A 7,248-nucleotide genomic window follows, 5' to 3' on the forward strand; every position below is an offset into this window, starting at 1 on the left:
AAACAACTTACAATATATTGATTTATTTATCATTTCACGAGTCGGCCTATTACGTTACTGATGATGACACATTTCTAATTTTAATTATTGCAATAGACTTTCATTGTTGTCTACTATCTTAATGTTTCTTCGCAATTCATTAAGAAGTTTGCTTGGTTCGGTTACGTCTTGACGCAGGATGGGGTGATAATATTAAAATATATCCAAAAGAATATACGTAGTGGATAGAGCTGAGTCAGAATAAGATCAAATTATGGACTCTTGTGATCATGGTGATGAACATTATGGTTCCGTAAATCGAATTTTGTAATAAGCCAAAAAAAAATGCATGAAAGATACACATATAGTACATGATTATTTTAATATTTATTTATTTTTAACTTGTATTTTCTGATGTGTCTGTTTTGGGAACAGAATTCCAAATCTGGACTTGTAATATTTCTATTATAAATGTTTACGGATTTATATATTCACTGCTTATAATATACTGGAATTTTTTATGCATTGTAATTATTTTTTATTCATAATTATGGTAAAATTAGTACATATTTTTATTTATTGGACTTAGTTCACTTTCCACCTGTCGGTGCTTCATCAAAACTCCAGAATTCCAATTGTAGAGATTGAAGGGGGAGGGGTCATTAATATTATAACAAGAAAATACAAATGTGGCATTATTCTTAAACAGAAATATCTTACAGACAGATTATAGTTTCAAACTAAACCTGAACACTAAATGTTTGTTAATTACAAATGCTTATTATATTATGTAATAAAATAAGTAGGTATGAAGACAAATTAGTGTTCTAACCAATTAATGCATTCAAGTATAATTATGATTATAATAATGATACTGAGAGCAGTGTGAAATTAAGTGATGCGCAATATAATCTGCGCAGTATCCAGCTATTAGTTCCTTCAGTAATCCAGAAAATTTCTAACGATTTCTACAGACTTTTCAAATAAAAATCGTGAACAACCGTCTAGTTACTGAAGCCTGTGAAGGCCAAATTCAACTCTTCGTAAAACAGGTGTCTCTTCCCTTGAGAAAGAATCTTGGATACATATAATACGAAGAAGTAAACTATTTCTTATCCTCACATAAGTATTGTTAGGGTGATTAAATCAAAATGGGCGCGACGTATAACCCACATTATGAAACAAATAAATGCAATATAAAATTTTTGTTGGAATATTTCATGTTAAGGAACAAACTTAGAAGACCAATACATACATTGAACTTTAATAGTAAAACATATTCTAATATATTCATGTCGTCTATGAGAATGTGAAACTGAAAATTGTAGCTCAAGAAGTGTCAATCATCGGAGTTTTGTGAAAACTGTTATAAAACTTTAGGCTGTATAACAGAGAATTATTTTACCAGCTGAGAAATTGTGAAGTGCAGAATGACGACCATGTGTTGGACACATATCCCGTACTTTTTTCAGGAAAGAATCGATTATTGATTTTCCTTCCATTTCTTTGTCGCTGATCATAATTATTTGATAATTGTGTTAATTTGCTTCCATCAAAACTACTCATAGGTAGGTTTAAACTTCTAAATTTTAACAAGAAATTAAATATACAGCGAACAGGTATTCTATAATAACAAATCAGTCAGTTTTTTACTCTGATTTTATTACAACATAACTAATAAAGCTAACGCTTAAACAAGGCCTTCTATTAATTTGGGGATGAAACTACAGGATGTTAAGGCTGTCATATAAATTATAGTGTCGTATTGTTTTTAACTAGGAGTGTGCCACGTTTGTTAATTTTCGCCGAGTTGTCGGACCTGGAAGGCGAGGAGAGGGGGTAGTGACTTGTAGAACTGGTGCACATTTTGAGAGCACAATGTATGTGATGTTTCAGCCATCTTGTGGCGTCGCGACGCACGGGCAGGACGCCTGTGTGGGACCTCGCGCTATCGCTACCGACCAGTTTTACGCCTAGAGTCCGCTTGAACAGCAGCAGTGCTCGTCCCATCCTGACTGCAGACATCAGGAGTGCGGACATCAGCACCAATTAGCAATAGAACAGCGCCTGGATATTAGCAGTGGGGCAAATAACAGAAATAGTGCTTCGAAATAAGGTTCCGTCCCGCATTGCCCATCGTTGTGAGTCGCCATAAATACTCGTTTTGACGTCACCTGCTTCTCTTTCTTCTGATTGGTCAGCTTGTATCTGACTTCAACTTGCTCCTATGATTTGGGCCTTCGCTATTTCTTTAGAAGAATTCTCCGATGAATACAAGAAAATAATAAAACCTGGAAGTCGTGGTATCGGGTAGCCGAGTATTGCAAGAAGTCACCTACTGATCTCTCTAAAAGTGAAGGAACATCAACATAAGCTGTTAGTGAAACAGTACTTTACACAGACCAATAAATTAAAGTTAAGTGTTTGCAGAGTGATGTCTATGTGACTACAAAACATTTTAAATGTTTCATAAACTTATTTGTTATATCTGTGAAATACGCAATTAACAGTTGAAAGCAATATGACATACATCTTAATATGAGTTAAGCAAATGATAGGATTTTGTGCTATTCTACTTTTGGTTTGTGTTTATTTTCCAAATATTTCACAATTCAGTGAACCTAAAAGACTTTTAATCCAGTCAAGTCTTTCAAAAGCATCAAATGATGTACCAACTATTTCATAAATACTCCACGGCCATATATTTATGTGAGAGGTTTGACAAACTTTAAGTTCTGCAAAGCGACAAAATGACTGAAACATTTTGGCCAAATTTGTGTTTGAGCGAACTTAATCGTGTTTAATGACACTTAGCATTGTGTATCGGGACACTTCATGATTTGAACTAAACACATTCTCAGAGCAGGCGTTTCTAAGAACGTTAAATAAAGATGTGTTTGTAGACGTGGGACAGAAAACTAATAACGAATAAACACAAGTGTTTGTGTTCATCTTCAAAAATATCAGTGAATCTTTAAATTCAGTGTTAAGTACATGTGTTACAGTGTTCGATGCCATAAGAACGGACCCGGCTCCAAATGCACAAACGAAGGAAGAACAAAAACGAATTTGTGATCATATTGTAAAACAGAACTTACGGAGTGACGAAGTTTCGAAACAGAAATTATTTCCTTCTAAAGCGATCATTTGAAACAGACATAAGTACTTTGAGTGCTACAGCTTCAAGTGCCAAGTGATGAACGTTTTAGAACTGGGGCTTGGTTTAACTTTCAGTCCTGCAAACATATCAGGAGCAAATTACCCGTTTCCTTCCTGTTCCAGACTGAACTCCAGGCATAGTGCATTATATACAACAAGGTAGACCAGGGTCGGTCGAATTTGTTGCTGTAAGTTCAAAAATATCTTTACTGAAGTGCTGGTTGCATACTGCACTGGAGGAGGGAGAAGTTTAGCGATTATATTTCAATCTGGATTCAAGCAAAAAGTAGAATTTATATTTGATACTTAGGATTTATGAAAGTTGGATAGCACAGTGAAACTCAAATAAAATGTGTTTGCTATTAGGAATATAAAAATTTAAAATAATTTCATCGATATTGGCATATATACTGAGAAATTCGAATGATGCAGAACATTTATTTTGAAGTATCTATACTCTTATTGCTGGAATAGATACTTAACTGGTTATAACCTTCCACACACTAACAGCTAAACTCTAAACTTAGCAATTTAAAGTATTAATGCCTTGAAACAATGATAGTAATTCACAACCGAGATAAATTAATTGGTTTATATTGTAAATTGATATTTAAGAAAATGTTCACATATTTTGACACAACCTGTGTCTAAATTGCCCATCTAACATCTCTGATTGTTTGGCTGCGCGAAGCCACGGTCCGATTTAAAATTTTAGGCCTACGGTGTGGATAGGACCAAGCTTCACTTTGCGACGAGGGCGAACTCTAAATCCGCGTGATTTGTCACAACAGGTCTTGTTCATTGAAATACATAACGATATACAGAAGGCCCAAAATTTTTTGGGACTGCACCTAACTTCATACCGAAAAATAAATTAATGTCGTAGGTCACATTTGAACAAAGTGTAGATTAATTTACATTGACATATATTGCACAACAATGTCTCAAACCGAACTCATATGCTTTTGACACAAATTATATAAGATTAGAAAAATTTTGTTTCATTATTACTCAGACTATGGGACAATATTGATATACATTAACAGCTACATACCTTAAACACAGAGAATGTTCAGATTTAATATTAGACAAACGTCAAAATTCCTTATGGGACAGAGTGGCAAAAACTTAGAGCATAAATATTAATAACGAAATGTTTGTGTGTTTTGAATAACAACAATGAAAGAGGTGTATCATAGAAAACGCAGTTTTACCTAAATAAGATCAGAAACTATACTTTCGAAATCAAAACCCAAATTTAAATTCATTAGATGAAAAATTCTAGGCTTTATTCAAGAGAGGTCTTCTGTATTGAAAAGATAAGTCTAGAAGCTTTTACATCAGAATTGAAAAATCAGTACCAGTATCTTACGTACTAAGATACACTCTAGTGAAATTTAAGACTCCGTTATATTATTCTTACAACCAGAACAATCATAACATGTGGTGGATATTGTTATTAACTGGGTAAAATTGCTAATTAATCATATGGTTTACAGTCTAACAGGTTTAATTCAGACTCAAACCTAATTTTATGTGTCTGATTTAAATTTATATTAACCTAAATGTATAATTTGGCAGTTTACCACGCATTGTCTTAATTTTGACTGTTTAATGATATACGATGTCATATAACTAAAAAATGTTATGCTAAAGTGACGCAGCTTCTGGTAATATTATAATACTTCATTGTGTAGGATACAATCAATCTTACAAGGTTCCCTTATATTGGATTTCATTTGTAATATCAAGTAAAAATATTGTGGACTCCGACTGAATTTGAAATCATGTCCTCAATAAACACAGTAGAATTTAAAGTAAATACATATTCTGGATATGCCTCACAGGAAACAGACAAAGTTCGGTTCTTGTACAAAATTTTGCTACAGCCGCATTCAAAATATTATATCCATATACGGTTGTTTGAAGATACGCTCCCACGAGGGCAAGGTCAGTGTAATTATATTACACTGAGATCTAATTACAAACGTGCTAGTTTCATGTTACAACTTTGAATTATATGTCTCATTTGTTCGTTTTTGGTCACCGTTTTGGTACGGTTCCAAGAAGTCTGATCTAATATTTTAATCAACAAAATTCCTGAAACTCAGTAAAAATTTGGGACGTAAAATCAAATCATTCTAAAGGCAAATATGTTCAAATTTTCTGAAATGTATTACAGAAAATTACAACTCGTTGTTTCAGTAGAATTCTGTATTATATATATATATATATATAAAAACATGTATGAAACACGTTCTGTTTTCTTTTGATTGAGAACTCTGATATTCGGAAACAGATAGAAATTTAATTTGACTTACTACGTTCGTGGAAATTACAAAACACAAGGCATTCGCGTTATGTTGCGGCGTCATGAAAAGTTCAGGAACTGAAAACATGACGCAGCTGAAAGACAGATCGATAAAAATTTATCGATTCAAGTAAACATTTCCTTGAAAACTATTCTCTTAGTGATACATCGGTACAGCGTATCATCTACTGATAACTATTATATAAACAAACTTCACATATATACAGTTCGATTTAATATTTTGTATTATATCAGAACTGCGGATTTGAAATGACAGTTATAAATAATGAGAAAGATCTATTCATAAAGCATCATAGAGAACGAAATTATAGCTCGAAACATAGTGGGCAGCATTTAGTACGTATTATAAACATAATGAATACCTGAATATGTCTTTCAAAGTAGTTATTTCAGCAGATGCAGTTGGTAACTTCAATTTTGCAAACTAAATATTTATTAAAGTGTCAGTCACGAGACAACATTCGTATGTACTTTACTATTCGTAGATTCAGAAAAGTGAAAGAATTTTAAGTATTAATTTGAGATAGAAAATGTGTCAGTGTTATCCAGTTACATTTGTAACTTTTAATGAATTGGTTTTTGTAAACACAATACTTATGAAACTTTCTCACTCTCTCCTTCCTGTAGAATCTAGCCATAATATAATTTCTAACATTCACTGAGATTGTCTCTAAATACACAGTCACATAATAAAGAACGAAAGATAATCAGAAGTTGTTACTGGTTCAATAACTTGCTCAAGCACTTGTAGCAACTGACGATGAAATTTGAACACTTCAGCTGAAATAGACGCTTCATCGTATAGCCCACTATGTGCACATCGACAGAACACTTGTGATTGACTGCCAAAATAAGAACACAAATGAAATAATGATAACTCTTAATACGATTAGTCTTTTATGCACAATAATTGATGATTTCTCTAAAAAAACTGAAGCCATCAGAAGGAACCAGCGAAAGTGAAATCATTTCACATTTGCAAGTGCTGAAGAACTGCGTTGTTTCCAAAGCAGAAGATTTAATATGTAAAAAATCAGACGTCTAGTAAAACAGTTTATGCATACGATAACAACTAAATTCTATGACGTTAGTTCAATCTGAAACAGACATACACCTACTGAAGAAACAGACTCCATCAAGACTTTTTTATGGATACGAACAATTGGCTCACAAGTTAAGATGGCTACTGGGAACTGCGTAGATTTTTACTACTATAATTTTATCATTCAGATAACGAATTATATACCAAAGAATAGACCAACTTTGGGAAACTTTTATGTGATAATTTGTAGACAAAAAGCTCATCATCAATAATAGCATCTTTTCTGTATCCATGAAATTACTGACGATGTACCTCAATCCCATTGGGAATAGACTCTTAGACAAGATACACGAAGCCCGTGTCAAAAATTGTGCATCATGAAAATCTTTACTTCGTGGTTGGGCGAAAATGAATTCTTCACCAAAGAAACCGACAAGGAGGAAATGAAAATGCTACTTTATGCTGACCAGAAAAGCACTAACTGGGATTCCTGTTACGTACATACAGAGAAAATTAACAATCAATTTGACCGTAAAATATACGATATAGGATTTGCCAGGAAGTATTCATGTCTTATTACGCGGTCTTACCAATGGGTATTGGTAAATGTTAGCAGGTAGTTAAAAGGTTAGGTTAGCAAATAGTGCTTGTTCAAATCTTCGGGTGTGTTATGCAATTCCAAATGGCATAATAACTCACCTTGTTGCAACAAGTAAGTCTTGAATCAGCAGTGAAA

At 33.3% G+C, this 7,248-nt stretch overlaps 1 long non-coding RNA gene across 1 annotated transcript in view; it reads left to right on the forward strand.

The window, feature by feature from the left end:
* Positions 1-6,128, forward strand: part of LOC147872302 (uncharacterized) — a 31,200-nt gene extending 25,072 nt beyond the window's left edge. Inside the window, exon 2 of the long non-coding RNA XR_015537357.1 lies at positions 1,876-6,128. This is a non-coding gene — a long non-coding RNA (uncharacterized LOC147872302). The remainder of the gene's footprint in view (positions 1-1,875) is intronic.
* The last annotated feature ends 1,120 nt before the right edge of the window (positions 6,129-7,248 follow it).

Source organism: Zootermopsis nevadensis, unplaced genomic scaffold (assembly GCF_977971745.1).
Source record: "Zootermopsis nevadensis isolate Lab colony 2312 unplaced genomic scaffold, Znev_1.0 Znev_ptg000028l, whole genome shotgun sequence".
Lineage (NCBI taxonomy): Eukaryota > Metazoa > Arthropoda > Insecta > Blattodea > Termopsidae > Zootermopsis > Zootermopsis nevadensis.